The sequence below is a fragment of the Pinus tabuliformis genome, chromosome 7 (genome assembly GCF_031772625.1).
Source record: "Pinus tabuliformis cultivar Carrire ecotype Pingquan chromosome 7, CPIR1, whole genome shotgun sequence".
In the NCBI taxonomy this organism is placed as follows: Eukaryota; Viridiplantae; Streptophyta; class Pinopsida; order Pinales; family Pinaceae; genus Pinus; species Pinus tabuliformis.
In genome coordinates this window covers 1482833322-1482847602 of record NC_142293.1, presented here as the reverse complement: position 1 = coordinate 1482847602, position 14281 = coordinate 1482833322, and positions in this window count along the sequence as shown.

The window sequence follows — 14281 nt, the reverse complement described above, 5'->3', positions numbered from 1 at the left end:
CTTTGGCGGTAGAAGTTGTCAAGCCTTAGATCTCTCTAGTTTTGTCAGCATTCTTAGAAGTCAGACCTGTCATAAAGTCTACCTGTGAGAGCAACTTACCATTGAGTTGTCTCTTTGGGCAAATTTCGAAGTACTTGTTGATTGAGTCTTGAATTCCATTTTACAAAAAGAACAAAAAGATTTGAGTTTTTGTTTTGACTAGTCTTTTGATTCTGCATTAGCTGGTCCTTGATTTGATTTTGGTCAAGTAAAACAACCTAGAATCATCTTTGTGAGCTTTTGCCTTGTTAGGTTTGCTTAGAGTAATTTCCCCTTTTGATTTGCTTGTGAGTCAAGTTTTCATAGATTTTATAACTTTTGAGATTGATTTTCGTTAAGATAGGTTTATATGCTTTATTAAAAAGAGAAAATACAAAAACATGTCCTTTGAAAAGTTTTGTTTCAAGTAGCTTTGAAAAGTTTTGAAATAAAAAGAGTTTTTTGTGCACGTAAGGAGTGGTCATGTTTGTATGCTTGAAAAGATAAAGAGAATTGTTTCTTTGATTGTCTTTTCTAAGAAAGTTGTTTTCTATAAAATTTGCATCTCTCAACTCTCTTAGTTAAGAATTTCATTGAAAAAGGAAAGTAGCGTAAATCATCTTAGGTGCATCTTTGTAGTGGTTTGAGTTGAGTCTACACACCATTGGTTTCACTTCCGCTACCTTTTGTCTTTAAGAAAAACCATAAAATTAACGCTTAAAGTAAAATCGACGTAGTAACTTTTATTTGCTAGGGCTCTGAAACACCAATTTAGATCAGGCTAGTGTCTTGGAGTAGGTGAGTAATTAACTCTCCAAGACAACAAAACCAAACAAGTAGCTTATCTTGTGATAGAATAAATCCAATTGTCTCATTTGTACTCTGGGAAAGCTCCTCTTAAAGGAGAAGCACGAGCTCGTGTCCGAACCAGTGAGGGGATCAATCCCCCCTCATTGGGAACGACGCCAGACACGCACGTATTACAAACGGTAAACCTCGGATTAACCATTGTCGAGGAGCCAGGGGTCACTTGTCGGTAAACCTTGGATTATTGTCAAGGAGCCGGCAAGGGGATTGAGCTTGATACTCTGCCCTTGCGTGCTGTCGGAGTTTAGACTGTTCCCCCAGGTGCATTTGTTGCGGTTGGTAACCTTAGTGACCATTATCTTTAGGATTCTACCGAGGTGATGGTGGAGGGAAGATCCCACTGTACCTGGAGCAGACGTCGGCTAGACTCACTTGGATTTTCTGGGGGGTTCACTTCACTCGAGACGGTTAAAGTGGAGGAACTTGGTCCAGTCTATTCATTAAGTAGGTTGCCGGGGTAACTGTTCCACCCGCCACTTCTGTACTGAATCCAACGATGTTGGGCTTCATCACCAACTAGCGCTTTCCGTCTGGAAGGCTACTGTTTGTGCTTGGTTTGACGCCCTAGATTCTTTAGGCGTGTGATTCAAATTTGTTTGGTTCTTTAGAGACTTTAGGTGGTTTGATTTGAAATTTTATTTTGTTTTCGTGTGTAGTAGTTAAAAGTTTTTAGCTGTGGCGGAATTACCGAGACAGTCCCGTAGACTTCGGGGCCAGTCTCCTGAAGTTGTTTCTGTGGCCGAATTGTTGAGAAGATCCCGTAGACTTAGGGGATCACCTCCTCAAGACGACCCGGGTAATCTAGAAGGTTTAAAGGTCCTTGTAACTCCTCCTAGTGGCAGTAGAGTAGGTTCACCTGAAGAAGGAGAATCTTCCTTGGTAGTCCATTCAGATTACCAAGGCTTAGAGACAGGTTATAATCCCGAAGCTGTTACAGTTTCTGAGCTTGTTGGTATTTTTTCGTCTGCTAGTGATACAGGCGAAGAACCTGAAATATCTGAACCTGTTACTCCAACTTCTAGTGTTCCAGATTCACCAAGAATAGAAAGAATTATCACCGAAAATCTTCCTACTGGTTTGATTGCTATCGAAGAACTTGCTCCAGAGGAAGAAATAGGCGTCTCTAACCTTGAAGATCAACTTACTATTGATCTAAGAGAGCGTGAATCTATCTTTTACAGTCCTCCTAGAAGTACTACTTGGTACCTTTCGTTAACCAATTTGTTAGACAACTCAGGGGTAGGTTTTTCTACACCTCGTACTCCATTTCCACCTGGAGGTATTTATACTCCTGTGAATATGTCTGGTCAGTCGTCCGTGTTTACTCAAAGTCCTGAATCTTTCTTACACGGCGGTCCTTCTGTTCCCACCAGGTATCAATCACTTTCTGGTACCTTTGCGGGGGCATCTCCTCAACCCGTTGATCATGGGTTCTTAACTGGAAACAGTGGTAATATACCATTGGGTGTAGGAGACATTTACATGATGTCAGGTTCAGTTCCCGTTTCCCAACCTCAAGGTGGCCAATTACCGCCTGGGGGGCAGCCTCAGTTAACGCCTGGGGGGCAACCTCAAGGTACACAAATCGTGTCTGGGGGGCAACCTCAAGGTCAGTATGTGCCTATGGTACAATACATGCCTCAAGGTCAACCCCAGCCTCAATATGTACCCTAGGGTCAACCTCAGTATCAATATCAACCTCAAGGATGGCAACCTCAAGGATGGCAACCCCAAGGGTATCAACCCCAAGGGTACCAACCTCAAGCGTACCAACCTCAAGGTCAAGGTCAACCCCAGTATCCGTATTTACCTCAAGGTTATCAACCTCAAGGTCAATACTCGAGTCAAGGTTATCAACCGCCTCAAGGTCAGTCATATGTTCCAAGTATGGGAACTGCACCTCACAGTTATCAATCCTATCCTCAATCCGGTTATGGATCTCAGTATCCTCAACCTGTTACGGGTCAATACCCCGGAATGTTAGTATGGGATCCATCACAGGGTCAACAGGTGTTGCAGCCAAGTATACAGTTGGTACCTCAAGCTGGACAACCCGTAGTTTCTGGTCCACCCCAGCAACCGCAACCTGTCCAGTCAAATGTTCAAACTTCTGTAACTTCGGTAGTTACTCAGCCGCCAATTGCACCTAGTACTCCATCTCAAACGGCTGCTGCAACTACCGCCACATCTACCATACTTACTTCTGGAGTATCGACGGCTCCGGTTTCTACTGTCTCTGTAACCACTCCTCAGACATCTTTACCGTTGTCTGGATCTACGATTCAAACCACGGTCCAGATGCCTGCAGGTCAGCCTGGTATAAGTACGGTTGTCACTACTCAACCTCAATTTGTTCAACCACCGTACCAGGGACAGTACCAACCTGGGCAAGCTGTCCAACAACCGGTTTACCAGTATCAACCATATCCTGGGTACACTTATCAACAACCTCAACAACCCCAGTACGGTCCGGTTAATCCTGGTTTTCCAGGAGGATATAATATCCCAAATGCGACTCCTGTTCCTAGTTATTCTGGATATCCTCCTCCTGGGACTGGTCTTGTGACCCAGATTTTTAGAGATCCTAACCGGCAGTTACCGTTTATCGCAACTTTGGATTTACCAGACTTGACGCGCCTAACGAACGATCCAATTCAATATCTTCAGTTCTGGCCGCCAATGCCAAATAAGTTGCCCAGTGATATACCCAAGTTCGAAGGTAAGTCTGGAGAGGATCCGTCCAATCACGTGATGACTTACCACCTCTGGTGTGCTTCAAATTCTATCTCGGATGATTCGATCCGCTTACGTCTTTTCCAGCGTACACTCATTGGTCTCGCGGCCAAGTGGTACATTGAGTTACCACGGGTCTCTTTTTACAATTTTAGCCAGTTAGCTACCTCGTTCTTAACTCACTTTCAGTTGCCAGTCAGATACGATAACGGCACGGAGTTATTAACTTCACTAAAACAATCAACGTCCACGTATATTTCTGATCACATTCATGAGTGGAGACGTCGAAGAAGGCTAGTGAAAGTTTTTATCCCGGACCAAATCTTAGCTGAATGGTTTGTTAAATCATTATTACCGAAGATTACTGAAGATGTGGCTAAGGCCGGAGTAGTTACTGAGGAGCAAGTCATTGCTCAGGCGCAATACCTTGACTTAGTTTACACTCAGTCGGGTACGTTACACGAGAAGATTCCGGATCTTCCAAAGTCGAATCAAATCGCTGCTGCTCCTTCGGGATCTCATGCCGCTGATGGTATGATTGGTATCGTGAATACAAAGAGCAAGAAGAAGTCTTCCAAGGCTTCAACTACTCCTATTATCACTTTGCCTGATTCCCCGACAGGAGAGTCTTCTCCTGAATTTACCGCCGATATTCACGCTGTAGAGTCATCTACGGCCAAATCAAAAAACGGTGGAAAGAAGAAAGGAAAGAAGAAGGCTAAAGCAGACAAGGCTCCGAAGGAGAAAACGGAAAAGTCGGAAACCAATGACGAAAAGCGCAAACCTCGATATCCTTGTCTTATTTGTGAAGAGGATCATTTTACGAGAGATTGCCCTCATCGGGCCGAGGTTGTGAAAATAGTCAAAGGTTCTCCCACTCCTGCTGTGTTAAAAAATCCATTTCCGGAGCAGGAGAATAAGATGATAGGTTCTTCCTCGAATGCCAGTGAAGAACCCATTTTGATGATGTCTCATGTGAGGATTGCGACTCGATCGCAAGATTATGGTAGTAAGAATCCTGTTGATGGTAAGGAAGCAGAATCTTCTCACTCTAATCCATCAACCTCAGCTCCTGGTTCCGATCCACTACAGATCGAAAAACCTAACCCGGACTTAGTAATCAAACCGCCCGCCAAGGGTGTACTTCGAAGGTCTGCTTTCAATCCACATGCGAGAGCAGCCCAGAATTACAACATTGTTGAGGACTTAGTTGTTTCACCCTCAGCAATGTCGGCATTAGAAGTGCTGCAATCATGCCCAGCACAACGAAAATTACTTTTGTCAGCTATCGGAGCTGTTGATGTTCAGGACCCGAATCTAATAATCTTCGATCTAGAAAATAGTACACCACGTCTCCCCCATCAAATGGCTTTCCAAATCCCAGTGATAGTCAAAAACATGCCTATTCATCGGACTGTGATTGATGAGGGAGCCTCTACGTGTATTATGTCGATTCAATGTTGGAGATCTCTTGGTTCTCCTTCGTTGAACCAATCCCCCACCATCCTTAAGGCCTTTGATGGCCGTGGGTTTCGTCCGTTTGGTATTCTACAGGAATTGCCTATAGGGGTAGAAGGTAAAACCGTTAGTCTGGATGTGGAAGTGGTTGATGCCCCTCTAGACTACAACCTTCTTTTGGGTCGAAGTTGGTCATATGCTATGACGGCGGTCGTTTCATCGGTCTTCAGAGTAATTAAGTTTCCATATAATGGTAAGATCGTGACTATTGATCAGCTGACATACTTTTCATCCGACCCAGCCTCTTCAGAGAGTATCCAGCATGTCGGTAAGACGACAATCCCTTATAGGGACGTTGGCGTAGGTTTAGTTAAAGATTCCGGTTTACTGGGAACTTTTCCTCTCCCTCCACTCAGCGTAGATCCTTCATTTGCATCAAATCATATGATTACATCAGAAAACATTATTTATGATGATCCTTGGATTGTCCCATCTGAATCTGAGATAGACTCATTCGGTGATGCTATGCCTTTGAGTCCATATGAAATTGCTTATGAAGCTGTCATGTCTTTTACCGACTCGCGTTCAACCGAAATCGACCAAATGAATGTGGTCAGTGAAGAATCACTTTTCACCTCAACCTTAGAACGGATAGCGTTTCCCGAAGTCATGTCATCTGACGAACAACTTCGCGAAATCCTAAGTGTAGACGATCTACCATGGGAAGATCTCCATCACAGATCTTCGTTTTTACCTAAGGATGATGCATTTGAAAATGATTTTTCATCTATTTTTACCGTTGAATATGTCAAAGACGCTCAGGATCCAATGAAACATTCTGATTCAGAGTTGAATTTAGGGAATATTTCTCGCACTATTCCCATTGATATTTCAGTGAAGCCCGGAATTGAGGAGAACATTCATATAGGTGCCGCATGTACAGAAGATGAAATCCAAACTTACAAGGCCCTATTCCAAGAATTCCGCGATGTGTTTGCCTGGTCTTACGAGGAAATGCCGGGAATCGATCCTGCCATTGTTGTTCATGAAATAAAGACCTACCCGGATGCTAAACCCGTTCGGCAACGGTTGCGTCAGATTCACCCTCGAAAAGCGGCTGCGATTAAAGCAGAAGTCGAAAAGCTGTTGAAAGCAGGTTTCATTTATCCAATCCCGTTAACGGATTGGGTATCGAATATTGTTCCGGTCAACAAGAAACAAGGAACCATAAGAATCTGTATCGACTATAGGGATATAAATCGAGCTTGTCCAAAAGACAACTATCCTACACCTTATATCGATCAAATTATTGATGATTGTGCCGGAAGTGAAATGTTTTCCTTTATGGATGGTTTTTCAGGCTATAATCAAATCAATATTCTACCTGCCGACCAACCAAAAACGGCATTCATTTGTCCATGGGGGACATTTGCTTATTGCAAATTACCTTTTGGGCTTAAGAATGCCGGGGCCACTTTTCAACGGGTGATGTCTTACGCATTTCATGACATCAAGCACATTGTGCAACCGTATCTCGATGATTTGCCTGCTCATTCATTACATCGAGCTGATCACCTTGTCCACTTACGAGCAATCTTTATGAGGTGTAGGCATTATCGAATTCGGTTGAATCCCCACAAGTGTGTTTTCTGTATAGAAACAGGTCGATTGCTGGGATTTGTTGTTTCAAAAGCCGGCATTCGCGTCGATCCCTCGAAGGTCGAAGCTATCATCAAATTGCCTCCTCCTTCGAGTTTGCGCCAACTCCAAAGTTTGCAAGGGAAAGCGAACTTTTTACGCCGATTCATCCCAAACTACGCCGAGGTCACTAAAGGTTTTACACGGTTGTTGAAACAGAACGCTCAATTCTTTTGGGACGAGATTGCCCAACAATCTTTTGATGCACTTAAACACGCGTTGACCCATGCACCATTGTTGCATCCTCCCAACTACAACCAGGACTACTTCTTATACCTCGCAGCTTCGCATTCCACCATTGGAATGGTGTTAGTTCAAGAAGATGAATTCGGAGCGGAACATGTGATATATTATCTCAGTAGGACCTTAAATCCCACTGAGCTAAAATATTCGCATGTGGAGAAATTGGCCCTGGCAGCCGTTCAAGCTGTCCAGCGTTTTCGTCACTACATTCTTCTCCGTAAAACTACAGTTATTTCGGATTGCAACCCTATGATTTACATTTTGACAAAACAATTGCTAGGGGGCAAGTACTCTAAATGGATCGTTATCCTGCAAGAGTTCGACTTGGAATTCGAGAAGTCCAAGTCTAAGAAATCCTTGGTTTTTGCGGAATTGATGTGTGATTTCCCTCGTGCTGACACAGAGACTGTGGCAGAGGAGTCCATTGCGGACGAATCTTTGTTTCTTATCAGTACTTTAGATCCGTGGTACGGGGATATAATCATCTATCTCCAAACCCAAACCTTTCGGCCTGAAGCTTCAAAGGCGGAACGTCGAAAAATTCGGTTTCAATCCCAGCAATACAAAATTATTGGAGATACACTTTATCGCTGGGGGGCAGACTTAGTTTTTCGACGTTGTTTAACTCACGAAGAGGCTGAGAGGGTTTTGAATGATTGTCACTCTGGAGCATGTGGCGGTCATATGTCTGGGTATGCCACAGCTCAGAAGGTGTTGCGCGCTGGCTATTTCTGGCCGTCTATGTTTAAAGATTGTATCATTGCAGTCCGGAAGTGCCACAACTGTCAAGTGTTTGATCGCAAGATGCGCGCACCACCTGCTCCTCTCCACCCTATAATTGCCGTTGGTCCATTCGCCAAATGGGGTATCGAATTTATTACTTGTAACCCTCACTCGGCCGGGGGGCATGCGTATATCATCCTCGCGGTTGATTATTTCACTAAATGGGCCGAGGCGATGCCTACATTCGACGCAAGCGGCAAAACAGCTGCAGTTTTCGTATTCAATCATATTATAACTAGGTTTGGTGTCCCACAAGCAATCATTACTGACCATGGGAGCCATTTTCGAAACATCATGATGACTGAGCTTACAAGCCAGCTTGGTTTGCGCCACGATAGCTCTACTCCTTATTATCCGCAAGCCAACGGTTTGGTTGAGTCTATCAACAAAGTTCTGGTTATCATGATCCGACGAACCATTGGTATTCATAGGTCGAATTGGCACAACATGTTATTTTCAGCGCTATGGGCATACCGAACCTCAGTGAAAACTTCAACAGGGTTCACTCCTTTCCAGCTAGTTTATGGCTTGGAAGCTGTGTTACCCATTGAATGCGAAATCCCATCACTTCAAATGGCTGTCGAATTACTTCCAGCTACTTCCGAAGAGGAGAAACGTTTATTGTACTTAGCTAAATTAGATGAGACTCGACGTGACGCTGCATTGGCAATCGAGACTCACGCGAAGCGAATGAAAGCTCAGTATGATAGAAATGTGACCCCTCGAAGTTTTTCGGAGGGAGACCTAGTGCTATTATATGATCAAGCTAACGATAAGCTAGGTGCTGGAAAATTCGTTCCTATGTGGCATGGACCCTACATTGTAAAGCGAAAGCTAGCAAAAGGGGCTTATGAGCTGGTAGATTTTGATGGGGACTCTTTGGGTAAACCCAGAAATGGACTTTACCTAAAGAGGTATTATGCTTAAATGGTGGGTATGGAGAATTTTTAGTTAGGTTAGGTTTTCTTTCTAGCTAGTATGTTTGTTAGTTAGTCAGTGTGCTTAGCTTAGAGAGTGTGTTTTTCGTCGTTATTCTGGCTTATCTTGGTTTTACTCTTGATATTGCAGATGTCGACGCCTCTCCAAACATACATTGGATTTGCTGATGGTGCTTGTCGTAGTACACGGAATATCTCTTCCGCAGCTTGGGTTATCTATTCACCCTCTGACGAGTTAGTTTCTATGCATGGGGTAAGCCTCGGTCAAACAACGAACAACATTGCAGAATACAGTGCAGTGGTTGAATTATTATCCGAATCTATTTCATTTGGAATTCGACGTTTGATAGTGAGGTTAGATTCTGAACTTGTTGTATTACAGCTTAATAGAGTTTATGCCATTAGAAATCCTGTGTTATTAAGGTTGTTTTTGAGAGTGCGTCTCTTGGAACGTGAATTTGATTACATTGAATATCAGCATATTCCAAGGTCTTTAAATACATTAGCAGATGCAATTGCTTCTCGAATGTTGGACAGACATTTACGATAATCATGCAAGTAAATTTAAAAACATTTCATCACATATGTTAAAAACAAGATAAGCCGGTAATAGTGATATATATATAGATAGGAGTGTGTCAAAAAAATATACATCGTCTTTGATCATAGGTTGAAAAACACCTTATGATCGGCAAAAATGATAAAGTACAAAAAGTCAAAAATGTCACATGTGTCTACAAAGTGACTAGCCAATCACTGGTGGTGCTCCCTATACGACACCACTGCACGGGCTACCTTACACAAAAATCTCCTAAACGGTCCAGGGACTGCGACTACATAGCGCTGAAGTCTGATAGGAATATCATCTATGGTAGTCTCAGGCATATCCGCCGTCAGACGCTCTAGATCCTGCTCCAACTCAGCTAGTGACTCTGCAGCCGCGTCCTGTGGGGCCGGTACCGGTGCAACTGGATGTCTCCTCTCAAAAGGCCGGAGGTTGGCTGGGCGCTGTGGACCAACATCTGCATTTTGAAAATTTTTACTGTCAGTTTTGAGACGATATATATAAAAAACAAAAAATACATAATTTGAAAACTTGTGAAAAATAAAGTACCTCTGTCGTCCCATTGTTCTCCCTGTGGAAGAACCATGTCTGGATCACCTCGAAAATCTACTCCGGCATACGGAAAGTCCTGGATCGAAAAAACCTGGTCCTCTAACCAGTGAAAATAACTATCAGAGAATCGAACAATCGCTGTGCCCTCGTCAGGATGCCGGGCCATCACCGTAACCCATCGTATCAGCTTTGGCTCCCGAGGACCCAAGATATCAACAGTGAGTTGCTGAGGGATCAGCATCAGAACTCTCTCTAAGGCAAAGCTCACAACTAGAGGCCCATATCCAAAGGTTTTCAGTTGTCCGTTCTTTTCCCTAGTTAGTTGGCTCTTCATATTAGCCAACACGGCTTCACACCAGTTGAAAATGGTGCCTTAGTAACAGTCAATCGCCATCCGCATTTGGGACCCGGAGGCAATATGTAAAGCGGCTGCGCTGCAAATTCTGGTAACCGTGAAAGCTATAACTTTGAGTTCACGCAGAGAGATGTGTTTGATTTCTATGCCTTTCGCATGGTGTGCATTGGGTGTGCACCAATCTGCCCGGAGACTAGCAAGGGATTGGCCACCCGGCCTAGTCCCGGCTAGATTGAGTTGCTCACCTCTATTTGGCAAGCCAGTGAGAAAGTATATGTCAGAGGGCTCTATCTCGAGCTGGTGCCCTCCTATGTAAAAGCATTGCTCATGAACGTTCCATCTCTCAACCAGCCATTCCAAGAATCTCACCTGAGCCCTCATGCCAGGTATGGCCCAGTATTTATATAGCCCGCAGGCTTTTAGGGCATCAATGGAAGGTTGATGTTCAATTGCGGCTAAATCAACGTCTTCGTGCTCTCTTTCTCTCCAATCCAACATGGTGAGTGCCCTACACACCAAGAAACAGAGATTAGAATTAATTTGGGAAATTTTTAATGGTTATTGGTGGAGTTTGGGGTTTCAAATTCCGCCTTTCGCGGGGGACGCACCCCGCGTTCAGAACACAGAGCGTCGGGACGCAGCTGGCCTGAAGGTGGGCTGCGTCCCCCGACCTTTTTCCTGTACAGGAAAAAGTCGGGGGACGCAGGTCACCCGAAGGGCACCTGCGTCCCCCGCAGAGCGCACTTTGAAACCCAAAACCCCCCAAAAATCAAAACTAAAACCTAAAACACAATTTTAAATGGATGAAATTGAAGAGGAGGATGTTGTAAAATACCTGGAAGAGATGGCGTTCGATTCTGACGGTCGGATTTTCCGCAGCGACCACGGGAAGTTTCTTGCCAAAAGCCCTTTTTTCAACCTCAACAGTAAAATGGTAAAAATGACATGGTAAAAAGTCTTTTTATAGGTTTTTTGGATGAATTTGTTCATTTTTCGCCATGGAAGGATGTTTTTCGATGTATTTTTGCCTATCTTAAACAAGTATGAGTAATGTGTCGTTTTTGTGCAGGACAAAGGGATTTAGAGGGAAAATTGTCATTTTTCACGAACCAATATCAGAGTCATCTTTTAAGCCCTTTTCTGACTCCTAAAAAATGAAAAGATTGCCGAGCGTTTCTTTTACACTCGTTAAAACGGAATTAAAAGACTGTCCCCTTATAGCTCTTTTCTGACCGTAAAATCAGGAAAAGATTGCCGGGTTTTTGTCGTTTCAAACTCGATACGGAAATAAAACGACGTGTCCTTGATCGCTTTTTACTTTTCAGGTCAGTGGCACTAATTATGAAAGTACTCCTTGGTCGCAAGATCAAGCGGTTCCCCCAGGTATTATTTTATACTTTTTTGGGCTTGAGGGACACAAATCTACGAAAAAGTTCAACTTGGAGTCTTCTTAAGTTTTTCAGACTCTCTAAAATTGAAAAATGTTGAGTTTCTCCTATACTGGGCTCGTTAAACATTTCACAGCAAAGGACCTGTTCAATTACAAACAGGAACGAACCACTCCTTCCTAGGGTTCGAATCAAAACTAGGTTGGACTCATCTGAAGGATGAGCTTATAATCAAGCATATGTTATCCTCCTCAAGCTTGTTAAAAATAAAGAGGTACTTGCCAGAAATGGTGGGGGAAAAGAGAGAAGAATGAGCCTGTTTGTTACCTTTTGTCTCAGAAGAAACTTTATTACCACTCTTGAACACGACACTTTTCATTCACCTGGGTTGGGAAATCCTTTACCTCACAGTTGATCAAACCACTTTGAAAGTCTTCAGCCGGGTTCCGGGGATTAACTTTGAGTCATTTATCACCAAGCCATCTGTTGTGTCGTTATGTGTTCAAGAGGTCTGCAAACAAAACTTTCATCTGCAAAATACTTGTCATCCATTTGACCATCCCTGAGTCAGTCCTTACAGCAACATTTCTTCAACTTGAACAATGATTTCGTGTTGCGGGCTTGCCTGCAACGAGTCGCTTTCTATCGACATCAACACATTATCTAGAGAGATGACTTAGAAATCGTCAGTACCTTGAAGTCTGCATGCATCAATGGCAGGTTTCTCGCCTTTGACGTCAGTTTACATCATTGACTTTCGATCGAAGGATTCCGTGAAATGTTCGACATCAACTCATTCATTCACATCTCATGGATTGTACTGGGTACTTTGGGAACCATTGACATTACTGGTGGTCTCTCTCACACTTGTTAACAGTTTACATCATCGACTGGTAATCAAGTGGTTTCTACCATGTTCGACATCGACTCATTTATTTGCATGGCTAGAATCGTACCAATTCGGGAAGTAGAAATGAAGACCCTGGATCTAGTTTCCACCATCCAGGCTGCAAGGAGTTTTGTATTCATTATCTAAGTAGACTAATCATAAACAGATGGCTGCGCCCATACTGTGTCTACAAAAGTCTATGATTATGATGTACTGCAAGATCATTCCTGTATCAGAGTAGTTAGTCTGTTAGTTAAAGTTTTAATCTGAGTATGGGCATGCCTACCTCAGTGATGATATAATCTTATACATGTATTTTGTGTTGAAAATTGCAGGTTCTGACCAGGCTCTCCACGAGATAATCCTTGAAATGATAAAGCGCTTCACCCTTCCTAGATAATACAAAACCCTAATCTATTACAGGCTTCGCACTTTAGGGGGCAATCTGTTACACTAAAAAACGTCACCATGACTATTTACAGTTAGTATGGCTCTATCAACAGTCATGCTATCCTCTTAGGCAAGTCTTATGCCTCTGCTCTCCATGTCAAACTCCAAAAAGAGAGAAAGTCTTTATAAATGTATTTATCTCTGGGGACGCAGGTTCTCTCAACCTTACCTGCGGGGACGCACCCAATGTTCACAAAAGCTGCGTCTTTGGACGCTCTGTATGTAAAGGGGCAGGTGCGTCCCCCTGTAAAGGTTAAAATGCGCAAGTTTCATCTTTAAAAAGTTACTTGTGGTCATTTCTAAAGCATTCTAGAAGGTTGTTCGACGTGTATTGAGTGCCTCCAGATGGTTCATGCACTCCTACCAAAGAGGAACTTATCCCATCAATAAGGGAGCTATCCCATCCAAAGAGGGGATTATCCCATTGATGGTGGACCTGATTAACTTCCTCTTGAGCACTATAAATACAGGCATTGGGCCAGAAGGAGAGGAGGTTGGAAGCTATACATTTCTAAGGGTAAATGCTGCAGGAATTAGGACTCCCATTTAGAAGCTTGTGAGGAGAGATTGCCATCTTTTCTTGTTCTATTTGGAAGTGGGTGAGCTTTGTCAAAGTAAAGGAGAACTCTTGATGGACCCTGGGAGGGACTTGCACAACACCAAGGCTCAGGTTGTATTTGTTCCTTTTGTTACCTATTAATGCAAATGAGTCCATTCTTCTCAATAACTTGTTATTTATGAGTTGTTTCATGTACTCCTTGGTCTATGTGTTAAATATGTTTTATTCTATGAGATTATCAAGTGCTATTTAATCGTTTGATTGTTAGTGTATGCAGGTTTCAAAGTGAAGGAGGAGCTCATCCGGATCAGCGGAGCTGGACTGCTACAACAGCGTTGGACTACAGGTAGGATCTAAACACTTGATTTCCCATATAGTAAATGCATGTTTAGAGAAGGATTGCTCTTGTTTGTCTTGTTTGTCACTAGAGAGTCTTAGGCTCCTAGGGAGGTTGGTTGTGTCCGCACAATCGACTCTTTCCGCCTGGCAGGCTCCAATTGAGAAATGGCTTGTAGATTCGGATTCAGCATGGAAAATTACAACTACTTGTGTCCGGGCAAGAGATTTGGGTAACATCTGGGTCTCCTAAAGGTCAAAAAACACCCAAAAATGGCCTCTCTGCCACTTTTTTGACACACAGAAAGCAGTCTTGGGAGAATAGAGATTTGGAGGGGCAAATGAGCACCAAATTTGAAAATTCCAGTTGGGTTAGAAAGTAGACAGGATAGGCTTTCTAGCAAGCCCACTTGAGCACATTTTGGACACTTGCAAGTGCCCCAAAACAG